Source organism: Azolla caroliniana, unplaced genomic scaffold, assembly GCF_043228905.1.
Source record: "Azolla caroliniana isolate FFs.n. ecotype wild unplaced genomic scaffold, voAzoCaro1.0.p SCAF_2, whole genome shotgun sequence".
Classification (NCBI taxonomy): Eukaryota; Viridiplantae; Streptophyta; class Polypodiopsida; order Salviniales; family Salviniaceae; genus Azolla; species Azolla caroliniana.
The window spans coordinates 7,378,806-7,403,831 of NW_028230437.1; the positions used below are offsets into that span (position 1 = coordinate 7,378,806).

The 25,026-nt window shown below is 47.4% G+C and overlaps 1 protein-coding gene across 1 annotated transcript in view; it reads left to right on the plus strand.

Annotated features, from left to right (window-relative positions):
• Positions 1-25,026, plus strand: part of LOC147867265 (uncharacterized) — a 98,798-nt gene that overhangs the window by 53,461 nt on the left and 20,311 nt on the right. The window lies entirely within an intron of this gene.

The following is a 25,026-nucleotide window of genomic DNA, read 5'->3' on the forward strand; positions in this document are numbered from 1 at the left end:
CACTTTGTAGCTTATTCTCTCTATGTTGTTTAAACTCTAAGATATACCTACCTAGTAGTGGCTTTATATCCGAGGTGTCCAATAGTTGGGAGGGTGGGAAACTATCCAAGTATGTCTTGGTATTTTTCCCTTATCTTGACGTAAGCTGGATATTTGCATGTAAAATGATACTCATCCTCTATCTCTATGTGCCATAATCTACATATCCTTTCCTCTTTGGGAACTCCATTAGCACGACCATTGACAATCTCGTGTTGGTGGGATGATACTATAAGTTGTCCAATGGGCAACCCTTGGTGCATTTGTTAAGAACGTATCTAGATATTTTGATTGTATAATGTGGCATTGTTGGTGTGGTTCAGATTTCACGTGATAACATCGTGACCAATGGTCTCTCTCTAATTGCAACCACATGAAAGATGGTGGCCCCAAAGCCCAAACTATCTTTGCATACATGAGGGAAGGGGTTATCAATGAGTCGAAGAGCCGCCCCTTTTTTCATGGCACTTGGAAATATGCCAAATGGCATTGTCTCTCTAAAAGGGACATGTATCCTTCGATGCATGTGTCATCGAGATATTACCTAAGCGAGCACTAAAAGTGACTCCAAAATATACATATGAATCATCTACCTCAACGTGGTCTATTAGAGAGCATTATGTGACATTTAGTCCTAACCTGACCATATGTGTGGAAGATAAGGAGTTTAGTTTTCCCTAGATTCACTACGAGCCTGTTATCCGTGGGACAATAAGACAAAGGTGTGAAAAGGATCGTAAAAGTAAAGTGTGAAAGGGGACGAATAGGTCAAGATAAAAGACGTTGAGCACTAGCGACCGAGGGGAAAAGTAACCGAAATACAAGCAGCCAGAAAAATAGGCCAAGGATCAAGAGAGAGTAGTTGGAACACGTCGATGAAGGAGCTATATAAGACGCGAAGGGGACAAGAAGGGGGACAAAATATATCTAATTTGAGCTAGAGTGACTAAGCTAAGAAATCTAAATCTGTATTGAGAGAGTGAGCGATACCGATTTTACTCGGTTTGTACTACCATTGTATTATCTATTCAATAAACAATTATGTATACTTTTTGGGTCCATCTTTATGTCAGTCTCATTTTCAATTCCATTTCCAATTGTGCTATCTGTTCTGTAAGTCGTGAGTATGAATCGGTTGTAGCCGATTCTTAGAGTGTCCAAACCAGAAGGGTGTAACGTTTTGGCCCCTACTCGGCGCTACCTTAGTCTCTTACGTGACCACGATTCCTTGACCCGATTACTTAGGAGGATTAATCAAAGGTGTTCCCTAGGAAAGGAGTAACACAATCCTCTTAGTGTGCAAGAGTTGTCTAAGGCATTATGTGACTTTGTAAGTCATGTTCAGACTCAAAGAGTAAAACTATATCATCTAAATAAAGCAATATCATACGTGCCCTCAAACTTGCTCATGTAAAGCTTAGATGGCCCAATTCCTGTCATATGATATCTCCAAGCTTTTAAGCATATCAAACAATTGCTTTCTAGGGACTATGTCAAGGGTTTTGTGAAAGTACACAAAACAACAATATAATTTCCTCTTTTGAGCCATGGTTTGGTTAATTAAACATCTAAGTGTGAAAATATGGTCAACAATAGAAAATGTCATAGACATATACCTATGCATCCTTGTACCAAATCTAACTTCATGTAGTGTAGATTGAACATTGGAAGTGTCTAGCTTGCACACATTCTCTATTGCATGCATCCTCATGCATACTCTATTTCTAGCTGGCTTACATAGCCCTACCGTCTTGTATAAATACTCAGGTGCACCTTGATTCTAATCAAGGTGAAAAACACCAGTTACACACAAGTATAATCACGTCTCTCTCCTCGAACCCTACCATCCTTCTTGCATTCCGGGACGACAACCTCCACCACCCGCCGAGTCACAACCACCGTCGGCACCGAGCCCGACCACGTCCTCTTCCCATCCATATGCCCTCAAACCAACCATTAGCCTACCAGACAAATTCAAGGGCACGAGGGCGTATCTTCGTGGCTTCATCAACCAAATTCGGCTTATCATCCGATTACAACCCCAACGGTATGCTAGCGACTTTTCTCGGGTTGGGTTTGTCGGCACACTTCTCTCTGGGGCGGCACAAGTGTGGCTTGCACCCTTGATCGAGACGTCATCCCCTCTCTTAGAAAACTTCACTGATTTCATTGAGGAGCTCAAAGCGACATTTGGCAAGACAGATCGACGACGAACGACACTCACAAAACTTTATTCTTTCCAACAAGGCTCACGTCCAACCTTGGTCTACACCTCAAAGTTCCGTCAGATTGCATGCGATGTCAATTGGGATGACCAAGCCCTATGCGACCATTTCCGTCGCGGCCTCTGAAATGATGTCAAGACCCTTCTCTTAAACTTCCCAGAGCCCACATCGTTGTCTCAAGTAATCTCCCAAGTTGTCCAGTGTGACAATCGTCTCTTCAAACTTCGTCAAGAAGAACGGGGGACTCGCGGGTCTCAGGCTTCTTCCCGAAACGCATCAATCGCTAGGCCCTACTTGTCTCCCACGCCAACCTTACCCATATCATGACAAAGGTCGATTTCCATACCCCGTTGATAGTTCAAGTTGGGCCGCACTAGGAAGAACTCACGTTCTACCTCATCGCAACCCCTCGACATCTAATTGTGTTAGGGCTATCTTAGTTGGAGACACATAATCCAATAGTGGATTGGTGTAACCGCTCCATCACTTTTCCAATAAGGCCAATTCCTGCTAGGTCACGACACTCTCTTGATTCTGTTGCGATCGAGTCCGGTTTGGTCGCTACACTGGCCGTTGTGTCGGGGGACGTCACCGTTCCTATCAACAATTTACCCGTATGATATAGCGACTTTTTCGACATGTTCAAAAAGCGGAATGCCGATCGGTTACCGGCTCATCGCCCCTACAATTGCCCAATCGAACTCTAAGCTGGCGAGCATCCCCCATTCAGTCCTATTTATGGGTTATCTGAACCTCAACTTGAGGCTCTCCGCACATATATTGCTGAGAATCTCGTGAAGGGCTTCATTCAACCCTCCAAATCACCGGTTGGGGCACCAATCTTATTTCTCAAAAAGAAGGACGGCTCCTTACGCTTATGTGTGGATTATCGAGGTCTCAACAAAGTTACGGTGCGTAATCGTTACCCCTTGCCCTTTATTCTAGCATTCCTCGATCGACTCCGAACTGGACATATCTTCTCCAAAATCAACCTTCAGGGCGCCTATAATTTGGTTCGCATCAAGCCTAGAGACGAGTGGAAAACGGCCTTTCGAACGCGCTATGGACATTTCGAGTACAAAGTGATGCCATTCGGCCTTACCAACGCTCCGGCCATCTTCCAGCACATGATGAACGATATTTTCGAGAGTATCTCAATCATTTCGTGGTCATCTACCTTGACGACATCCCAGTTTTTTCTTCCAACTAGGAGGAGCACACACCACATCCAGCTAGTTCTCACCAAACTCTGGGAATATGGGCATTTCGCGAAAAGTGAGAAATGTGAATTCGATAGGACCTCTATCGAGTTCCTGGGTTACATGATCTCCCCTACCGGGATCAAAATGGATGAACGCAAGGTAGCAGCAATCACTGATTGGCCTCTCTCGACTCGGTTGAAAGAGGTACAATCATTTCTTGGTTTTGCAAATTTTTATAGACGATTTATAGATGGGTTCTCTTCCCTAGTCCAAGCTCTCATCCAGCTTACCTGGAAAGATACTCCATTTCTTTGGACCCCCCCAACACACAATGCTTTTAATGCCCTCAAAGCAGCTTTTCTCTCCGTCCCCATGTTAGTCCACCCCCACCCCACCCGCCCTTTCCAAGTTGAAACCGATGCCTCAGACTTTGCCATATGTGCGTTCTTGTCTCAGCCCAACGACGATGGCACCTTGCATCCGGTCGCCTTCTACTCTCAGAAGTTTACAGCCCTGGAAATCAATTATTCGGTCTACGACAAGGAGCTTGCAACTATCATCTCAGCCTTTGCCGAATGACGACCCTATCTGGTCGGGGCCCAACATCGTATTCAGGTGCTAACCGACCACAAGATTCTCATCTACTTCACCACCACTCGTACGTTGAATCGGCGACAGGCTCACTGGTCATCTTTTCTCACCGACTACGACTTCGAAATCTTGTTTCGACCCAACGTTCAACATGGGAAAGCGGATGCTCTCTCTCGGCCACCTGACTTTGCACTACGTCCAGGTGACGACGCATATTCTCAACAATCGCATTGTTTATTGCGGCCCGATCAACTCCACATGTTCGCAACCTATATGTTGCATGATGATTCATTGCTCAACGAGATCACCCAAGCAACCATGTCGAACCCTTTCGCTACTGACATCATGGCACGCCTCAACAACCCATCCCAGGAAATGCAAAGCTCGGATCTCAGTCTCTTTACAACTCATTATGGGCTACTCTATCGTAATCACCTCCTTTACATACCAGCTGGCACATGTTGCATCCGAGTACTACAAACTTGCCACAATGATCCTGTTGTCGGGCACTTTGGGGTCGCGAAAACGCTGGTGTTGCTGTCTCGGGGGTTTTGGTGGCCCCAACCTTGGAAATTGGCCAAAGAATTTATCAAAACTTGTGACGTCTGTGGTCGCTCCAAAGCGGCTCACCATCGTCCATATGACCTTCTACACCCACTTCCAATTCCCAATCGACCTTGGGCATCTCTCTCCATGGACTTTATTATCGACCTTCCTCGGGTCAGTGACCATGACACGGTGTTAGTGGTCGTCGATCGGTTTTCGAAGATGGCTCACTTTGTCCCATGTGCGAAAACAATTTCGGGGGAGGAGACGACTAACCTTTTTCTCAAAAATGTTGTCTGATTACATGGCTTCCCTGAGGATGTCACTTCTAATCGAGGTCCTCAATTTATCTCCCACTTCTGGCGCCGACTTCTACAGACATTCAGGACTTCTGTGAACTTGTCAACCGCACACCACCCTCATGTGGAGGATAGCGTGGAATATAGCTCGGCCACAACTGAGTCTTGAATCACTTCGTTTAAGGATCAAACACAAAAATGGGAATAGAGATAAATACTCGTACACACACAAGTCAATAGAGAGGACACATGATATTTACGTGGAAAACCCTAATAGAGAAAAACCACGGGAGCCCACTAGCTCCGAACTATTACTATATGAGAAAGGTACAATCAGAGACTCGGAGGCGACGACCTCGAGCTCTATTTCTTTGCCAAGCGGCGGTTACAACAAAAACCGTTCTGTATATGCTCTCTCACACTCTTCCTCTCTCTCTATGCCACAATTATACACATACAACAATATGACTACAACCCACATAAAGTGATTGCCCTAAGTCATATTTATACTTATATGAACTTAGGGCTATTTACAAATATAGCCTCAATAGGCTTATTCAAAACATATTTACAAATATGTCTTCTCTTCCGGTTCTCATCGGGTCCATCCGATCCAGTTCCCAGATCTCTTCCGGTTCACACCTAGTCCTCTTCATCCATAACCTGATCCCATCCGGATGGACCGATTTCCCAACAATCTCCCCCTTCACTCCAGCATGGGATGTCTCACTAGCCCGATTCGTCCATAGGGGGAAAACCGAGCAGAGTGAGCAAAACCGGGGTGTGCAACGTTGCACACGCACATGATGTATTTGTAAGATATTAATAAGAACAAATGTAAATTGTAAGAAATGCAGCACAAGATTCCTAAAGTATAAATGTGATGTGCACTTATGTGCACATCCACATGAGAAAGAGAGGGGTACATAGGAGTACGAGGTGAGTAATGGGCATAGTAGTGTGTGTCAGAAGTGAGAGTTAAAGCCCCATCAATCCCTCCTCCTAGAATCTAAGCAAATATCCCCATTGAATGAAGGGGATATTTAGTCTCTCCTTTTTGTAACGGCTTTCTCTCCTTATGCTATAAAAGGAGAGGAAGGGGCACCATTGAAGGGGTTGCCTATTTTGAGTAAGAAGAGGTATACCACTTAGGTCGAGGGTTTCTATTCGGTTTAGGGTTTACATTCTACTTATGTTTTGAGTCCGGCCCACATGGCCGCGGTTGTAATCGCTTGCGGCTTTCATGCCCATAATATACATAGCTTCATAAATCTTGTCTCTTTCTACTTTCTCTACCGTGTTAATCTCTTCCACTTTGCTCATACTCGTCTTCCCATCTACTCCCTAGTCCAAGACCCTCGTGGTCCCGCCTTATTCTACACGCACGCGCGGAAATACACGACAACGTGTCCAGCTTGTCGGTTGTCAACACCTTGGTCATCATATCCGATCCGTTCTCCTTCGTGTGGATCTTCGTCAGCACGAACTCTTGATCTTCTACTCTCTCCCGGTGTCGTGAAGATTTTCAGCAATAGTGTGAAAATTCCATAAAACGTACGAAATCGAGTATGAATCACGTAATACAATAATTGTGAAGATAACATTTTAAATAGATTTAATATCTAAGTACAAAATGATGGAGGTTTCGAATGCACTTTATTACACGAGAAACGGACAACTAAATGTCAAGATATGAGGGTATAAAGTTTGTAAAAGGAAAGGAGAAAATTGTGAGATATCCCACATAGGCACGACAAATACAGCTCTCATCATATATAAGGTGGAGCAAAAGATATTATCTTTGTGTCTATGTGTGGAGCATAGAGTGGAGGTGGGCTAACTACTCGTAAAGGGTTTTGGCCAACCAAAACCGGACCGGCGATGGAGTCGGTGATCCGGTGATGGAGTCGGTGATCCGGCAACGGTGATCCGACGGCATCCGGCGAGGCACCGGTAACCGATGGCCTCCGACGGCGGCATCAGCATCCGGCGAGGCACCGGTAACCGACGGCCTCCGACGACAGCCTCCGACGGCGGCATCGGCATCCGACGGCAGCACCGGTATCCGACGGCATCCGACGGCGGCACCGATATCCGACGGCGGCATCCGGCATCCGGCGACGGCACCGGTAACCGACGGTATCCGGCGACTAGATAAATAAATATATATATATATATACATATTTACACATATACAAGGAGGGCAAGAAAGGATTCGAACCTTGCACCTCCAAGTTAGGAGTCAATTGGCTTACCATTAAGCCATGCTATTTAGTTGAAATTATATTTCTATCATTGTACTTTTACATGTAAATTCTCATACATGAGAGCTAAAATGAGTGACATGGTTATCATGCATCACATGTAATACATAAGCGCCAAATGGCAAACATGCAATTTATGCATGTCTTGTACCCTCACATGCATCATATGCATGAGAGCATCTATAAAAGAGGGAAGGGGGAGGAGAAAAGACACGGGTTTTTTTATGAAAATTAAGAGGAAGAAATTCGTTATCAAATTGATCGTGTAATCTCAACTTCTCTCTTTCCCAATCTATCTTAAGTACTTTCTCGCCAAAGCTTGTATCGACTCTAAATCCTTCTGGTCCAGAACCCCGGCGGTTCCGCCTCACGATCCGCGTGTAGTGACGGATCTTCACGACATAATTAAGTGGTGAACCCGACGTGAAAGAGGCGGTAGGAAGGATCAAGTCGAGATTAATACTTGGAGATGGCGTCCTCAAGCAACCAAGCAAGGGAGCTCGAAAGGATGATGCTAATCGTCGAGCAAATGATGAGATCTCGGGACAACGACGCAAGCGTGGAGAAGGCTGTCGATCGTGTCGTAGAGCTCGAGGGCCAATTCGATGGAAGGAACGTTACGAAGTTCCTTGATGCATATAGAAGGGAGATGAATCAGAGGGACGTGTCCGAGGCATGTCAAATCGCAAGCTTCAAGAGAGTTGTCGCCAACAACATCCAAAGACGCGTCATCGAGCTTCAAGAAGGTAAGACAACATGGTCCGAGTTCGAGAAAACGATACTAGCGGAGTTCGTGACTGAAGACTCAACAAGGATGACTCGACATGCCCTGATGAAGTGGATAGAGAAGAAGAATAAGAAGAAGAGCGTCTCGAGGGTGTACGACGAATTCGACCAGATGTTTAGTCGTCTCCCCAATACGGACCAAGTGTTGCTTGAAGAGGACAAGACTTTGTACTTCTTGAAGGCCGTGGACATAAAGGATAGACGGGAGTTGGGGACTCTTCTCGAAGATGATACCCAAGCAAATGGGCTCGTAGCGGACTGGATCGCGGTGAAGCGGGCATGCAATAGGCTCGACAAGCGTCGCCAATGGGTTGATGACACCGACTTGACGGGACCGACTACCACGGAGAAAGCAAGACCGCCGAAAGTAGCTAAGCCGCTGAGACAAAGTAACGTGGAAGAAAAGAAGATTGATGACGACATCATTGAAGAGCTAGCGAAGAAGTTCGAGAAGGTCACGCTAGCCAACATGAATCGTCGGGGCCCTAAAGGAAAAGAACCCTTTAGATGTGTGTGGTGCGATAGCATGGACCACATGAGAAGGGATTGTGCGAGCCTTCGAGAGGCGATTCGACAAAATATCGTATACATAGAGGACAACATGATCTACTCAAGCGAGACTAGAAGACCCCTACGGGTGAATTTCGGAAGAGGAGGAATGAAGAAATCTATGGAGGATGCCGATGCGATTCATGTGGATGCGATGCACTATGTTGCGTTGGCCGAAATAAGAGTCGGGAAAGACAAGACTGAAGCTGCTAGAGCGGGAGCAAAGTTTTGGACTTCCGTTCTCGAATATGAGAAGAAGGGAAAAGTCACATCGAACGAGGTAGAGCTTGCGGACCGAAACGTGCAAAGCATAACCGGGTGGTCGGATCCGGTGGACGACAACACCATACTTGCAGAGGTGATGTGCGACAACCACGAGGTGTTCGTCGAAGAAAAGAGAAAGAGAATAGAAGAGCAAGGCCCATCAAAGAGACATGAAACAAGGAACGCGAAAAAGAAGGACGATACGGAGATGAGTCGACCTTTACAAACGGAGGAACGAGAATCAAGCCGAAAAGGGGAGCCAAGCATACGAGTTGAAGAAACGGTTCGGCCCGTGAAGGTTGGTGTCGAAGACCCCACTCGGAGGACAAGGACTATACCTACCTATAAGCTAAGGTCGGACATAGAGCAGACAACGGACCTAAAGAAGATTCTCGAAGAACGAGTTCTTGATAGCCACGTAACTTTGTCCTTGAGGGAATTGCTTGGCATTACGAAGAAGGAGTTCCATGACACGATCGTGGACCTTGTAAAGAGAAAGAGACAACAATCGGACGAGGAAGAAGAGAAGCCGCAAAAAGCAAAAACGAATGCCATAACGATGGCAAGAGACGAAATCGATGAAGATATGGTGGACAACCACTACACTCGACCTCATTGGGCACGAGCGACAACGGAGACGCCGGTGAAGATCGGGGAGAAGAAAGAGACCGTGGTAGCCTTGATCGACCACGGCTCGGAGATCAACCTCATGTCAACCGACTTCTACAAAAAAGGAAGATGGCCAATCAATACAAACCACGGATGGAAGATTCGCGCGGCAACAAAGTCTACGGAGGATTTGTACGAAGCTTGTCCCAATGTCAAAGTCACGATCGGGGATGTGGAGATGGATCAACACTTCTTCGTACAAGAATCGGCGTTGCATCCTGTCATCTTAGGGCAACCTTATATCACATCATCTCGGATGGAGACCAAAGTGTTCGATAATGGAGCAGCCTTCGCACGAATAAAGAGTCTTTACAACCAAAGATCGGTCCAATTCCTAACAGTGCGAGCCAATCATGAAAGGAATAGAGATAGTCTCGGAGGCGAATCCTCGGATTTTTAGAGCGGACTATTGAAGCATGGGGCACAAATAGTCCGAGCAATCACAAGACCCCACAAGAAAGAAGAGTGCGTGGATTGCAAGGAGAAGCAACATGTGTCACACCTAGTGGCGCATGTAAACTAGTACTACCCGACAGGAAGCACAAGCGTCGGATGCAAGAATTCGAGAAGATGCTGAAAGAAGAGAACATTATAGAAGAAGGAGAGTTCGTGACTCATATTATGGAAGAAGCCTCATTTAACGACACCATCGGCGAAATCGAGGAAGTCATGGACTTGAGCTATCTTCACAACCAATGCGTGATTTCGGTTAACTCCGTCAACATGTACGCTATCATCGATGAATACCGTCGTGGCATCTCGATGAAGGAAGCTGACATCAACACGAAATATAAAACGGTGGATAAGAAGATCAAGCCAGTTGCGGTTCCACTACCGGAAGATAGCTGGCAAAAGATGAAGGAAGTCGCTAACGATCCAAGCTTAAGAGATCCGAAGAAGATAGGTCATGTCTTCACCAAAGAGACGAAGGGGAAGCTACGAGTTGGAAAGGAGGGTTTCCTTCTCCCTGAAGAGGAGCGAATGTTTCGTGATATGCTTGAGAGACATGGGAAGGCTTTCGCATTCTTCCCACGAGAAATCGGATGCGCCGACCTAAAGGTTATAGAGCCGATGGTGATCTTCACGGTGCCTCATGTGCCTTGGAACTTGAAACCGATACCGGTTCCGAGAGCACACCTTCCGAAGCTGATCGAGCTCTTAAAGGAGAAGGTGAGTATGGGAATTCTAGAACCATCGAATGCTCCTTATTCCAATAGGTGGTTCACGGTGCCGAAGAAGAATGGATCATTGCGATTCATCCAAGATCTTCAACCCGTCAACAAGGTGACAATTCGAAATGCCGGAATCGGTCCGAGCGTGGACGAATTTGCCAAAGCGTTTGCGGGCCGGTCCATCTACTCCATTGGCGATCTCTACTCCGGTTATGACCAATTCCAATTGGCGATCGACAGTCGGGACATTACAACCATGAGGACTCCGATCGGGCTTGTGCGGATGTGTACCTTACCCCAAGGTGCAACAAACTCGGTGGCTCATTATGCCATGAATAAAGTCTTGAAGGATTGCATTCCGGACATCACAATGCCATTCTTGGATTATATTCCGATAAAAGGATGTTCGGATGAGGAGAAAGATGAATCGAAAGATAAGGAAGGTTGTAGAAAGTTCGTTGCGGATCATATGAAAGATTGCGAGAAGGTGCTTCAAAGGCTCGAAGATGCGAATTTGACATTTTCGGGAGAAAAATCCGCATTCGGGCAACCGGAGATCTTGGTGGTAGGTCACTTGTGTGGAGCATACGGCCGGAAGCCCTCGCCATCCAAAGTGAACGCAATCCAAGACATGAAAGAAGAATGCGAAAACCAAACGGAGGTTCGAAGGTTCCTTGGAGCGTGCGCGTTTTATCATATATGGATTCCTCACTATGCTCATGTCGCCAAACCGTTATATGGACTACTAAATAAAAGAATAAAGTTCGAATGGCGAGACGAGCACACAGAGGCGATGCGAAGATTAAAGAAACTACTTCTTGAAGCTCCGGCTCTAAGGAAGGCCGACTATGCCGAAGGGAAACCAATTTACGTGACAGTAGATACGAGCCCAACCGGAATCGGGTGGGTCATCAATCAAGAAGGTGAAGATAATGCGCGATATGCCGTCCAGTTCGGAGCAAAGGTTCTCAGCGAACGGCAACAAAGATATGCCCAAGTCAAGCGGGAACTTTGGGGTATTGTGTCGGCAGTGAAGACGGACAAAGATTACCTGATCGGGTCAGAAGTGATAATAGAGACAGATTGTCTCCCAATTCTCGGAATGGTCTTGGGATGTGCGACCCCAGATCTTGCTATACTAAGGTGGATCGCCTACATCAAGTCTTTAAACCCAGAGATCCGTCACATCGCAGGGAAGAAGAACGCCATGGCTGACATGCTGTCGAGGGCAAGATTTTCAAATGGAAGTAACATGGTTTCGGAAGATGAAGATGTCGCCCTCGACTTCTTCAAGATGGCTCGATTGTCGGCGGAAGACCAGGACACGCAAACCCTCCACGCCTTCAACGAGAACGAGTACGAAGGAGAATGGTTACTCATCGGTAGATTCCTAAGAACATTGACGATAGATGCTTCGTTGACAAAGGAGGAGGCCCTACGAATCCGAAAGAAAGCTTACCGATACTTCTTGAAGGGAGGATTCCTTTGGCGACATCCAAAAAGAAGGACAGGAATACCACGTCGAGTGGTGGTAAAGAAAGAAGAGCAAGAGACGCTGATGACCGAATTCCACGAGAGTGCTTGGGCAGGTCATAGAGGAACATGGGCGACGTTCGAAAAATTGAAGGAGAAGTACTGGTGGCCAAGCATGTACAAAGATGTACTCCATTTCGTGTCCACATGTGAAACTTGCCAAATATATTCAAATATACGTCATCGTGATGAGTTAAAGCCGACATACCCACTCACCATTCACTTCAAATGGATGGTGGATCTGGTCTCGATGCCAATGGGAGTGGGACAAATGAAGTACTTAGCGCTGGCAAGGGAAGACTTGACAAATCAAGTGGAAGGACGAGCCTTGACAAATAAGACGACTTCAGCCGTTTGTAAATTTTTACTTGAAGATGTTGTTTGCCAATATGGATGTGTAGGGAAGATAGTGGCCAACCGAGGGGAGTTGGACGCGCACGAAGCGACGGAGCTCTTCGAAAGACTAGGCGTGAAGCTCTCCCTCACGACTGCCTACAATCCGGAAGCAAATGGGAAGATCGAGCGAGGGCATGGACCTATCGTTAAAGCCATCGTACGGGCATGCAACGGTCGAGTCGGGAATTGGCCACGACTATTACCCTATGCCTTGTGGGCCGATAGAACGACACATAGCTCGGTGACAGGGTATATGCCGACGGAGCTTATGTATGGACAAAAGCCGATTATGCCCATCGAAAGGACGATCGCCTCATGGGTAGCGATACCGTGGGAGAACGAGATGAGCCGAGAAGAGTTATTAGCGGCGCGGATAAGGCAACTTGAAAGAAGACCTGAAGATTTAGAAAAAGCGCGAAAGATGATGAAGGCAGCCTGAGTAAAGAACAAAGTTCGGTTCGACAACACGCATCGACTTCGTCCCAAGAAGATTGAAGAAGGGGATTGGGTTTTGGTTTACGACAGCACCCTTGACAATCAACACAGTACAACAAGGAAGTTCGCAAGAAGATGGTTCGGGCCGTATGTGGTGACAAGTGCCAACGATAATGCCACATACCACCTTGCGGAACTAGACGGATCAAGGTTGATCGTACCCATTGCGGGAAAAAGAGTAAAGATTTTCAAGAAAAGACAAGACAAGGATCCTGACCTCGATTACCTCGACGATGAACATAATAGGCCGGATGAAAATGAAGACATGGAGGAATCTAATTGATCATCGTAGCCGAAATCTCACTTCTTCTCTTCTTGGCACATACCGGAGGACGTGCGGTTTGGTGGGGGTGGATGTCGTGAAGATTTTCGGCAATAGTGTGAAAATCCCATAAAATGTACGAAATCGAGTATGAATCACGTAGTACAATAATTGTGAAGATAACTTTTTAAATAGATTTAATATCTAAGCACAAAATGATGGAGGTTTCGAATGCACTTTATTACACGAGAAACAGACAACTAAATGTCAAGATATGAGGGTATAAAGTTTGTAAAAGGAAAGGAGAAATTTGTGAGATATCCCACATAGGCACGACAAATACAGCTCTCATCATATATAAGGTGGAGCAAAAGATATTATCTTTGTGTCTATGTGTGGAGCATAGAGAGTTCAAGGTAACTTGAACTAAGAGTGGAGGTGGGCTAACTACTCGTAAAGGGTTTTGGCCAACCAAAACCGGACCGGCGATGGAGCCGGTGATCCGACGGCATCTGGCACCGGTATCCGGCGAGGCACCGGGGCACCGGTAACCGACGGCATCCGGCGACTAGATAAATAAATATATAAATATATATACATATTTACATATACAAGGAGGGCAAGAAAGGATTCAAACCTTGCACCTCCAAGTTAGGAGTCAATTGGCTTACCATTAAGCCATGCTATTTAGTTGAAATTATATTTCTATCATTGTACTTTTACATGTAAATTCTCATACATGAGAGCTAAAATGAGTGACGTGGTTATCATGCACCACATGTAATACATAAGCGCCAAATGGCAAACATGCAATTTATGCATGTCTTGTACCCTCACATGCATCATATGCATGAGAGCATCTATAAAAGAGGGAAGGGGGAGGAGAAAAGACACGGTTTTTTTTATGAAAATTAAGAGGAAGAAATTCGTTATCAAATTGATCGTGTAATCTCAACTTCTCTCTTTCCCAATCTATCTTAAGTACTTTCTCGCCAAAGCTTGTATCGACTCTAAATCCTTCTGGTCCAGAACCCCGGCGGTTCTGCCTCACGATCCGCGCGTAGTGACGGATCTTTACGACACCGAATCCAGTGGTACTTCTGTCGGATATGTTTCGTCCGAGAATGGTAGGCCGCATTCTTTGCAAGGTGGATGGCACTTTGACTGTCGCAGTAGAGCCGATATTCGTCCTATTGGATCCCTAGCTCTCCTATGAATTCCTTCATCCAGATTATCTCCTTGCCAACTTCCACAGCTGCCATGTACTCCACCTCTGTGGTTGACAACGCAACCGTCTTTTGCAGCCTCAACTGCCATGATACTGCTCCCCCTGCATAAGTCATGACATATCCAAATGTAGACCGGCTGGTATCCGCATTAGCCGACATGTCTGAATCTATGAAATCGTCAAGTTGGGGATTACCGGAGCCGAACCGGAGGCACATACTTGAGGTGCCTTTCAGATACCAGAGTATCACTTGACCGTGTTCCAGTGCTCTTTTCGGGGATTGCTCATGAACCGGCTCACCACTCCGATTGCATATCTGATATCCGGTCGGGTACATACCATCGCGTACATCAAGCTTCCGACGGCAGAGGCATATGGAATCTTCATCATATCCGTCTTCTCCGCCTTTGTCCTCAGGCTTTGTTTTCCGGATAGCTTGTAGTTTGTCGGAAGTGTCGATCCGACCGGTTTTGCCTTTGACATGTTGAACCGTTGAAGCACCTTTGTCACGTACTTCTCCTTTGACAACCACAACAACTTCTTCGACCGGTCCTAGATGATGTGCATTCCCAATATCTGTCTTGTCGGACCCAAGTCTTTCATTGAGAAAGTCTGGTTTAGAGCCTTCTTCAGCATCTGAATCTTGCCTTGGTCTCGTTTGACGATCAACATATCATCCACATATAGGAGAAGTATCAGGAAATCTCCTCCGTCAAATTTCTTCACATTTACCCTTGCTAGGGACAACTGCTTTCCTTCCGGCCCGGTGTTGCTCAACGTGACAACTAGCGTATCCGAACTATCCATGAGGGAACCAAGCAGGAGTAATGCGAGTACCTCATCGGCGAGAGGTACTTCCAACAAGGTTTCCTAGTGGATCAATCCCTGGAAGGCATTCATGTGCTCTGCTGTCGTGATGTGGCGTGCTCGAGAGTGGGAAAAACCGGCAAAAGGGGGGAGTCAAAAATGTGCATGTGCAATGTGTGTGCACACAAAGCGATTAATTGTGCATATGCAAAATAAAAAGGAAAAGAAAGGGTAGAAAGGAGGTATAGAAGCTCATGCAAAAAGTAAGAGAGAGGAGAGATAAAAGATAGAGGGGAGACAGGCTATGAATTTATAGAGATAGAATTATATATTATATAAGAGAGAGTTAATGGGCTAGTGGATAGTCACATTGACTTCTAGCTAGAGTTGCATGGTTCAAATCTAGTCTTACAATGCAGCATGATTTAAGGAATTTTATTCCTTTTTCATTGAAGACAAAATTGGCGACCCCCCTTCCTTTTTGTCTATAAAAGGAGGTCAAGGGAGGCTCATTCGGGAGGACGTTTTGGGAGGAGGAGACTATCGCCAATTTTCCTTCAGAGCTCTTCATCTTCTTATTCACCACTTCTCTTCATCTCATATCCCTTCATCCCCCCCATCACCACATGCTCGTCTTTTTTGCGTCAGCACTCGAAGTGCTCGTGAGCCCAAACTTCGTTGGTTCGACGTTGCTCCGCCCCGTTCGTCGTTGCGAGCCTGTGTGCTCGCCGTTCGGGTGGTCGTGGTTTGTTGGGATTGGCATTTTGGTGGTGCTCGTGTGTTCATCTTCGTCGTGTTTGGATTTGCTTTTGTCTCTAAGGGCATTTAGTATTTTTGTTTTGATTGAGCTTGTGGTTAACTATAAGTTGCCATTGTAAACAAAACCCTATTTTATAAAGGGTCCCCTTGTGTTGGAATCGAACAAGTATTTATCTCTTTGGTCGATATCATTCGTGTTTCTTTCTCTCCTTCTTTCTTTATTTGTGTCTTCCTTGTACGTTCGGTCGTCTTATGACGAGGGAGCGTTTCAGACGTGCCCATGCACCTCACCTCCTCATAAAGACATACAAGCATTTGTGCGTGTGTTTGTGTCTTTCTTGTACATTCGGCCGTCTTGTGACGAGGGACCGTTCAGGCTTGCCCATGCACCTCTCTTCCTCATAAAGGCGTACGAGCATTTTGTGTGTGTGTTTGTGTCTTTCTTGTACGTTCAGCCATCTTGTGACGAGGGACTGTTCGGGCTTGCCCATGCACCTCTCCTCCTCATAAAGGCGTACGAGCATTTGTGCGTGTGTTTGTGTCTTCCTTGTACGTTCGGCCTGTCGAATACATGTGTATAATGGACGTATTCACACTATCCCGTTTTGGCCATTTATGTAATTAGCATAAAGGGTAGTTGCCCTAAGTCGGTCACTATATATAGTGACCTTGTAACCTTTTTGTAAGGTTGGGTGTTGTATTATTGATATATGGAATAAGAAGTATTTTTGTGTGTCTCTCTCTCTCTCTCTCTCTCTCTCTCTCTCTCTGTGCAACGACCTCCAAACTGTCATACGCAGGTATTCAGAACACAATCGAATGCTACTTGATCTTCCGCACAGACGACTTTGTCTACAACATCTGGTATCAGAGCCTGCACAGTAGTCGGTCCTTCAATCCGCTGTCGGCCGTCGTCTCAGCATTCGGTTTCCTGCGTCATTCGAAGAAGAGAGAAGAAGAAGAAAAACGAGGCTTGCATCTCTTCGCGTTAGATCCTCTTCGCTTGGGGTAAGCCAGCCGGTTGTACTCCGTTCCCTGTGATCGCAACGCTCGAGGTGAAATCCCCTTGTGCAACATTGACACGATCGTGCTCCACTCGGTTAAACGGCATCCGAAGAGGTCAACAAACGCCGCTCGTTGTAACCACTCGGTGCAGATCGGTCTCAAGACAACAACCCCAATTCGCGCTTCATCCGGCTGATCGACATTCGGGAGGATCAGTTGGATCTGTCTCTCTCGTCGCTGCAGCCACCCGAAGCAGAATCGGTCCAGATAATCGGTTTCAATAATCGGTATTCGGCATATATATCCGAAGCGAACCGGGCTCACTCCGACTCGGCAACATTCGGGAAGACCAGTCGGTTCTGTCCCTCAAGTTACCGGAGTCAATTCGAGCAAGTTCCGAAGCCGAACCGACTCGGGTTCAAATCCGACTAGAACGATATCGGGTGAGCCAACCGGCTGCACTCCAACAAGGTTCGTAGTCAACTCCGAACCGAGCTTCGTCAACCGAAACCGAATTTGATGGCATCAACATCCGGCTCGTCAGAAATGAGTCTACGAAAGTTCGATGGATCGAACTTCAACTTCTGGAAGGAGCAAATGCAGGACTATCTCATAGTCAAGGGGCAAATCGATCCCATCGAAAATGAAGAACCTCCAGAAGGATACAAACCAATTGAGTGGCAGAAGCTGGACAGAATTGTCCGCGCCACGATTCGGATGCACCTATCGGAATCGGTATACTTTACGGTGCAATCGTGTACGACAGCATTCGAACTGTGGAAAACACTGTCGGACACTTACGAAAAGAAGGTCGCCGCAACGAAGATGTTTCTGATCCGGCGCCTCTACAACTTGCGGATGAAAGAATCCGATTCGGTTCAAGCACACCTCAATGAGTACGAAAGCATAAGCTCCCAAATCTCGTCACAGGGGACGGCAATCGAGGATGAACTCAGAGCAATGATACTCATGAGCAGCCTTCCCTCATCATGGGAAACTTTCGTCACAACCGTGTGCAACGCGTCAACCACGGCTGTTAAATACTCCGAAGTCACGAGCGCAATCCTGACCGAAGCAGCTCGGAGAAAGTCTTTCGCCAAAGACTCAACAGACGACGCTTATGTAGTACAAGGTTCGACAGACCGATCGAACATACGAGGAAGAGATTCCTCACGGCCGCCGAACAATCAGCGAAGACGGAGCCAGTCACGGGATAACCGAATCTGCAACTATTGCAAGAAACCCGGACACATCAAAGCCGACTGCCGCGCACTCAAGAACAAGAACAACAAGAAGAGTGGCCGGCATGAGGAGATCAATTACGTCAGCTTCTCAGCTGATGTGCTACCAGACGACCCGAATATACTATCAATCGAAAATCCAGTCGGATCAGAAGTTCTGCTCACGACTGAAGAATCGAGCACATGGCTCTTAGATTCGGGCGCGTCATTTCACGTGACTCCTCATCGATCCCAATTTCGGCAATATACGATCCGTCACTCCGACTCAGTTCGGGTCGGCAACTCGCAACACTGTGACATCATTGGAATCGGCACAGTAGAGCTCAACCTTGCAGGTGGCTCTACACTTGTACTCCACAATGTCCGACATGTACCCGAGCTCTCAAGGCCATTGATCTCAGTCGGACAACTAGATGAAGACGGCATTCGTGCCGGTTTTTCTTCGGGAGGGTGGACACTCCACAGGGGGAACCTCCTGCTTGCTAGAGGACCCAAGATACACTCACTGTATCCGTTACATGTTACGCTCAGAGAGGGTAACCTGTTTTTGGTGGATATTCCTGTGTCATCACTATGGCACAGAAGATTAGGACACCTCAGCAAGGCCGGCATCACGCACCTATCTAGAGCCGGATACATCCCTAAACTCTCCTTCTCCGACCATCAATTCTGCGAGCATTGCCAGTATGGCAAACAAGCAGCCGCATCACACCCGACATCAGCACCAAGAGAAACGAGACCTCTCGATTTGGTCCACTCGGACGTCTGTGGCCCAATGCCGCATCAGTCTCTTGGTGGTGCCTCTTACTTCGTCAGTTTTATTGACGATTCGACTCGAAAGGTGTGGGCTTATCCAATTCGCACCAAAGATCGTGTCTTCTCGATCTTCACCGATTGGCTCGCTATGGTGGAAAATCAAACCGACCGAAAGCTGAAATGCTTTCGGACAGACAATGGGGGAGAGTTTAAATCCGAAGAATTCGTCAAATTCTGCCGACAACACGGCATCCGACGTGAACTTACGGCACCACACAGTCCGGAGCAAAACGGGATTGCAGAACGAATGAATCGGACAATCCAAGAACGGACAGTTTCCATGCTCCAACACTCCGGACTGTCGGATGGCTTCTGGGCAGAGGCTCTACTCACGGCAGTACACATAATCAATATGTCGCCAAGTAGACCTCTAGGACTTCAAATTCCTCAGGAACTATGGATCGGCAGTAAGCCGAATTACGACAAGCTGAGGATCTTCGGATGCGAGGCGTACGCCCTCATTCCGAAAGATGATCGCCGAAAACTTGCACCTCGGTCCAGGAAATGCATTTTCCTCGGATATGGATCCGACGGCGAAATGGGATACCGACTCTGGGACCCCGAACGCAGACAAATCGTTCGAAGTTCGGACGTTGTGTTCAACGAGTCGGCTATGAATCCATCAGTCGAAAAACTGATCGAAGTCCGAAGGGTAACATTTTCCGATGTGCCGACCCTTCAAGAAGGCCCCGCTCTCAACACACGGTCAGCTTCACGGGTAGCTGAACCTTACACTACCGACTCGGACAACCCCGACTCGGCACAGCAGAACAATCCGCTTTCGGACCATCCGACCACGATACCCGATGCGACCAGTCCAATCATACCTCGACGATCCGAGAGACTGTCGCAACCTCCGGAGAGGTATTCTCCTGGAATTTTCTTCACCGACGCCGGCAAACCGACGTCTTACGCAGAAGCATCGACATCTGTCGATTCCGCCACCTGGCATCTGGCGATGGAGTCGGAAATGCACTCCATTCGGGCAAACAAGACTTGGGATCTGGTCGAATTACCTAGGAACCGACGTGCTCTTCCTTGCAAGTGGGTTTATCGACTAAAAGAGACGTCTGATTCGACCACCCCAAAGTACAAGGCCAGATTAGTTGCGAAGGGCTTCCGACAAGAATATGGCGTCGACTTCGACGAGATTTTTTCACCAGTGGTGAAAATGACAACCCTTCGTTTTCTACTCGGCGTAGTGGCAGCCGACAACTTGGAGCTGATTCAGCTAGATGTCAAAACAGCATTCCTCCATGGTGATCTTGACGAGGAAATTTATATGGAGCAGCCAAAAGGCTTCGTGGCAACCGGCCAAGAACATCTAGTCTGCCGACTCAGGAAGAGTCTATACGGCCTCAAACAGGCACCGCGACAATGGTACAAGAAGTTCGACGACTTCATCCAATCGCTCGGCTTCTCAAAAAGCGATGAGGACCATTGTCTCTTTACCAACACAGCTCAAGATGGATCACCCATCTTCCTCATCATTTACGTGGACGACATGCTAATTTCTGGACGCCACTCGGGCGAACTTGCCGATCTCATTCGGCAACTGCGGTTGAAGTTTGCCATGAAGGACCTCGGTCCGGCACGACACATCCTTGGCATGAAGATTAGTCGGCATCGCGATAAACGACATCTTTTCTTGTCTCAGACCGACTATATCGGACGTGTCTTGGAACGCTTCAACATGCAATCAGCCAAATCTGCTTCAACCCCGCTCCCCACGAATCTTCGGCTCTCTCAGCGAGACTGCCCGACATCCGGTCCGGAGGGGGAAGATATGAAGTCGGTACCGTATGCACCGGCAGTCGGCTCCCTTATGTACCTGATGGTCGCGACACGGCCTGATATCTCTCATGCCGTAGGAGTCGTTAGCAGATTTATGCACAATCCTGGCCGATCGCATTGGAACGCAGTCAAGCATGTGTTCAGATATCTGGCTGGCACAAAAGACCACGGCATTCTTTTCGGTCCGAACCGAACCTCAGGCGTAGTCGGTTACACCGACTCGGATTTCGCCGGCTGTATAGACAGTCGGAAATCAACAACCGGATACTGCTTCAAATTCGGCAATGGAGCAATCTCGTGGAAGTCGAAACTTCAGGAGTGCACAGCGACCTCAACGACCGAAGCAGAATATGTAGCTGCGTCCGACGCAGCAAAAGAAGCTTTGTGGCTCGGTCGGCTGGCGCACACGTTTCGACAAGTCGACCATGACTCGGCCCCAGTTGTCTACAGCGACAGTCAAGGTGCTGTTGCCTTGTCAAAAAATCCGGTTCACCACAACGCCTCCAAACATATCGACGTTCGATATCACTTCGTTCGGGACTGCGTCATCTCAGGGAAAATCGGTCTAGAGAAAATATCCACAACCGACAATGTCGCAGATGGAATGACCAAGTGTCTCTCGGCAGACCGCTTTCGGTCTCTTCGGCATCAGATGGGCGTAACGACAAACCAGTCCGGTTAGAGCCGGACACAGCGCAGGATGGTTTCCGACAACCGACATCAGTTCCTTAATGATCGGCTTCAACTGTTCCGACCCGACCAGTTCGGTCTTCTGCCTTCGGACCCTACCGACTCGAACAAAGCTGATATGTCCGAGAACCTAAGTCTATACCTGTAATCTTAGATAACCCATGTATACGCCCATTACGGGGGAGTGTCGAATACATGTGTATAATGGACGTATTCACACTATCCCGTTTTGGCCATTTATGTAATTAGCATAAAGGGTAGTTGCCCTAAGTCGGTCACTATATATAGTGACCTTGTAACCTTTTTGTAAGGTTGGGTGTTGTATTATTGATATATGGAATAAGAAGTATTTTTGTGTCTCTCTCTCTCTCTCTCTCTCTCTCTCTCTCTCTCTCTGTGCAACGACCTCCAAACTGTCATACGCAGGTATTCAGAACACAATCGAATGCTACTTGATCTTCCGCACAGACGACTTTGTCTACAACACGGCCGTCTTGTGACGAGGGAGCGTTTAGAGCGTGCCCATGCACCTCTCCTCCTCATAAAGACGTACGAGCATTTGTGTGTGTTGTGTCTTCCTCGTACGTTCGGCCGTCTTGTGACGAGGGACCGTTTCGAGCGTGCCCATGCACCTCTCCTCCTCATAAAGGCGTACGAACATTTTGTGCGTGTGTTTGTGTCTTCCTTGTATGTTCGATCATCTCGTGACGAGGGAGCGTTCGGGCTTGCCCATGCACCTCTCCTCCTCATAAAGGCGTACGAGCATTTTGTGTGTGTGTGTTTGTGTCTTCCTTGTACGTCTGGCCATCTTGTGATGAGAGAGCGTTTCGGGCGTGCCCATGCACCTCTCCTCCTCATAAAGGTGTACGAGCATTTGTGTGTGTGTTTTGTGTCTTCCTCGTACATTTGACGTCTTGTGATGAGGGAGCGTTCGGGCGTGCCCATGCACCTCTCCTCCTCATAAAGACGTACGTACATTCGTGTTTGTGTTATCGTCCCCTTGTGCATTCATCTTGCGTGCTCATCTTGCTTGTACCCGTTTGGTCACTTGGCTCGTGCGGTGATCTCGAAAGGTCGACGAGTCGTGATCAAGGAGAGCCACCGGCCTCACAAAACAAAGGGCAACGAGACCTTGCTCGGGAAGGGGTCGGGAAGTAGTATTGTCATAAAGCAAACCTCGGGTCTTCTCTATCCCTTGAGTACTCCCTAGTCCAAGACCCCCGTGGTCCTGCCCAAGTAACACACGTGCGTGAAACTTTGTGACACCGCCATATTGGAGCCGTCTTGGTACCAGAGCCTCTCTAGCTTCCGAAACACCGAAACCCGATTAACAACATTCTTATTCTGGAACATAATGCCAATATTCTCCCACAGTTCATGAGCCTTACTTTCGTCATTGAAGTTGTTGTCGAGGCTCATGTCCATGAAGCACCGGATGTATGTCGTCGTCTTCATGTGCATCACCTCCCACACTATGGCATTGATCTTATCCGGTCTCTTGTCCCCGAACTGAACCGACAACCAAATATCTTTAACCACCAGCATATCCCTCATCTTCGACTTCCACACTGAGTAGTTGGAGTCGGTGAGCTTGAACATGCCACCGAACGATTCTTCCATTTCATGTGTTGTTTGCTCTGATACCAGTTTGTGGAGGATAGCGCGGAATATAGCTCGGCCACAACCGAGTCTTGAATCACTTCGTTTAAGGATCAAACACAGAAATGGGAATAGAGATAAATACTCGTACACACACGAGTCGATAGAGAGGACACATGATGTTTGCGTCGAAAACCCTAATAGGGAAAAACCACAGGAACCCACTGTTGTATGCGAGGAAGGTCGTCAATGCGGAAGATCGAGAAGCATTCGATCCCTGTTTCTTCCCTGTGTATGATGGAATGTAGGTCGTTGCACAGAGAGAGAGAGAGAGAGAGAGAGAGACACAAAAGACTCTTTTATTTCACAAAGCAACAATACAACAGCCAACCTTACAAAGAGGTTACAAGGTCACTATATATAGTGACTGACTTAGGGCAACTACCCTTTATGCTAATTACATAAATGGCCAAAACGGGATAGTGTGAATACGTCCATTATACACATGTATTCGACACTCCCCCGTAATGGGCGTATACATGGGTTATCTAAGATTACAGGTATAGACTTGGGTTCTCGGACATATCAGCTTTGTTCGAGTCGGCAGGGTCCGAAAGCAGAAGACCGAATTGGTCGGGTCGGAACAGTTGAAGCCGATCATTAAGGAACTGATGTCGGTTGTCGGGAACCATCCTGCTCTGTGTCCGACTCTAACCGGACTGGTTTGTCGTTACGCCCATCTGATGCCGAAGAGACCGAAAACGGTCTGCCGAAAGACACTTGGTCATTCCATCTGCGACATTGTCGGTTGTGGATATTTTCTCTAGACCGATTTTCCCTGAAATGACGCAGTCCCGAACGAAGTGATATCGAACGTCGATATGTTTGGAGGCGTTGTGGTGAACCGGATTTTTCGACAAGGCAACAGCACCTTGACTGTCGCTGTAGACAACTGGAGCCGAGTCATGGTCAACTTGTCGAAACGTGTGCGCCAGCCGACCGAGCCACAAAGCTTCTTTTGCTGCGTCGGACGCAGCTACATATTCTGCTTCGGTCGTTGAGGTCGCTGTGCACTCCTGAAGTTTCGACTTCCACGAGATTGCTCCATTGCCGAATTTGAAGCAGTATCCGGTTGTTGATTTTCGACTGTCTATACAGCCGGCGAAATCCGAGTCGGTGTAACCGACTACGCCTGAGGTTCGGTTCGGACCGAAAAGAATGCCATGGTCTTTTGTGCCAGCCAGATATCTGAACACATGCTTGACTGCGTTCCAATGCGATCGGCCAGGATTGTGCATAAATCTGCTAACGACTCCTACGGCATGAGAGATATCAGGCCGTGTCGCGACCATCAGGTACATAAGGGAGCCGACTGTCGGTGCATACGGTACCGACTTCATATCTTCCCCCTCCGGACCGGATGTCGGGCAGTCTCGCTGAGAGAGCCGAAGATTCCTGGGGAGCGGGGTTGAAGCAGATTTGGCTGATTGCATGTTGAAGCGTTCCAAGACACGTCCGATGTAGTCGGTCTGAGACAAAAAAAGGTGTCGTTTATCGCGATGCCGACTAATCTTCATGCCGAGTATGTGTCGTGCCGGACCGAGGTCCTTCATGGCAAACTTCAACCGCAGTTGCCGAACGAGATCGGCAAGTTCGCCCGAGTGGCGTCCAGAAATTAGCATGTCGTCCACGTAAATGATGAGGAAGATGGGTGATCCATCTTGAGCTGTGTTGGTAAAGAGACAATGGTCCTCATCGCTTTTTGAGAAGCCGATCGATTGGATGAAGTCGTCGA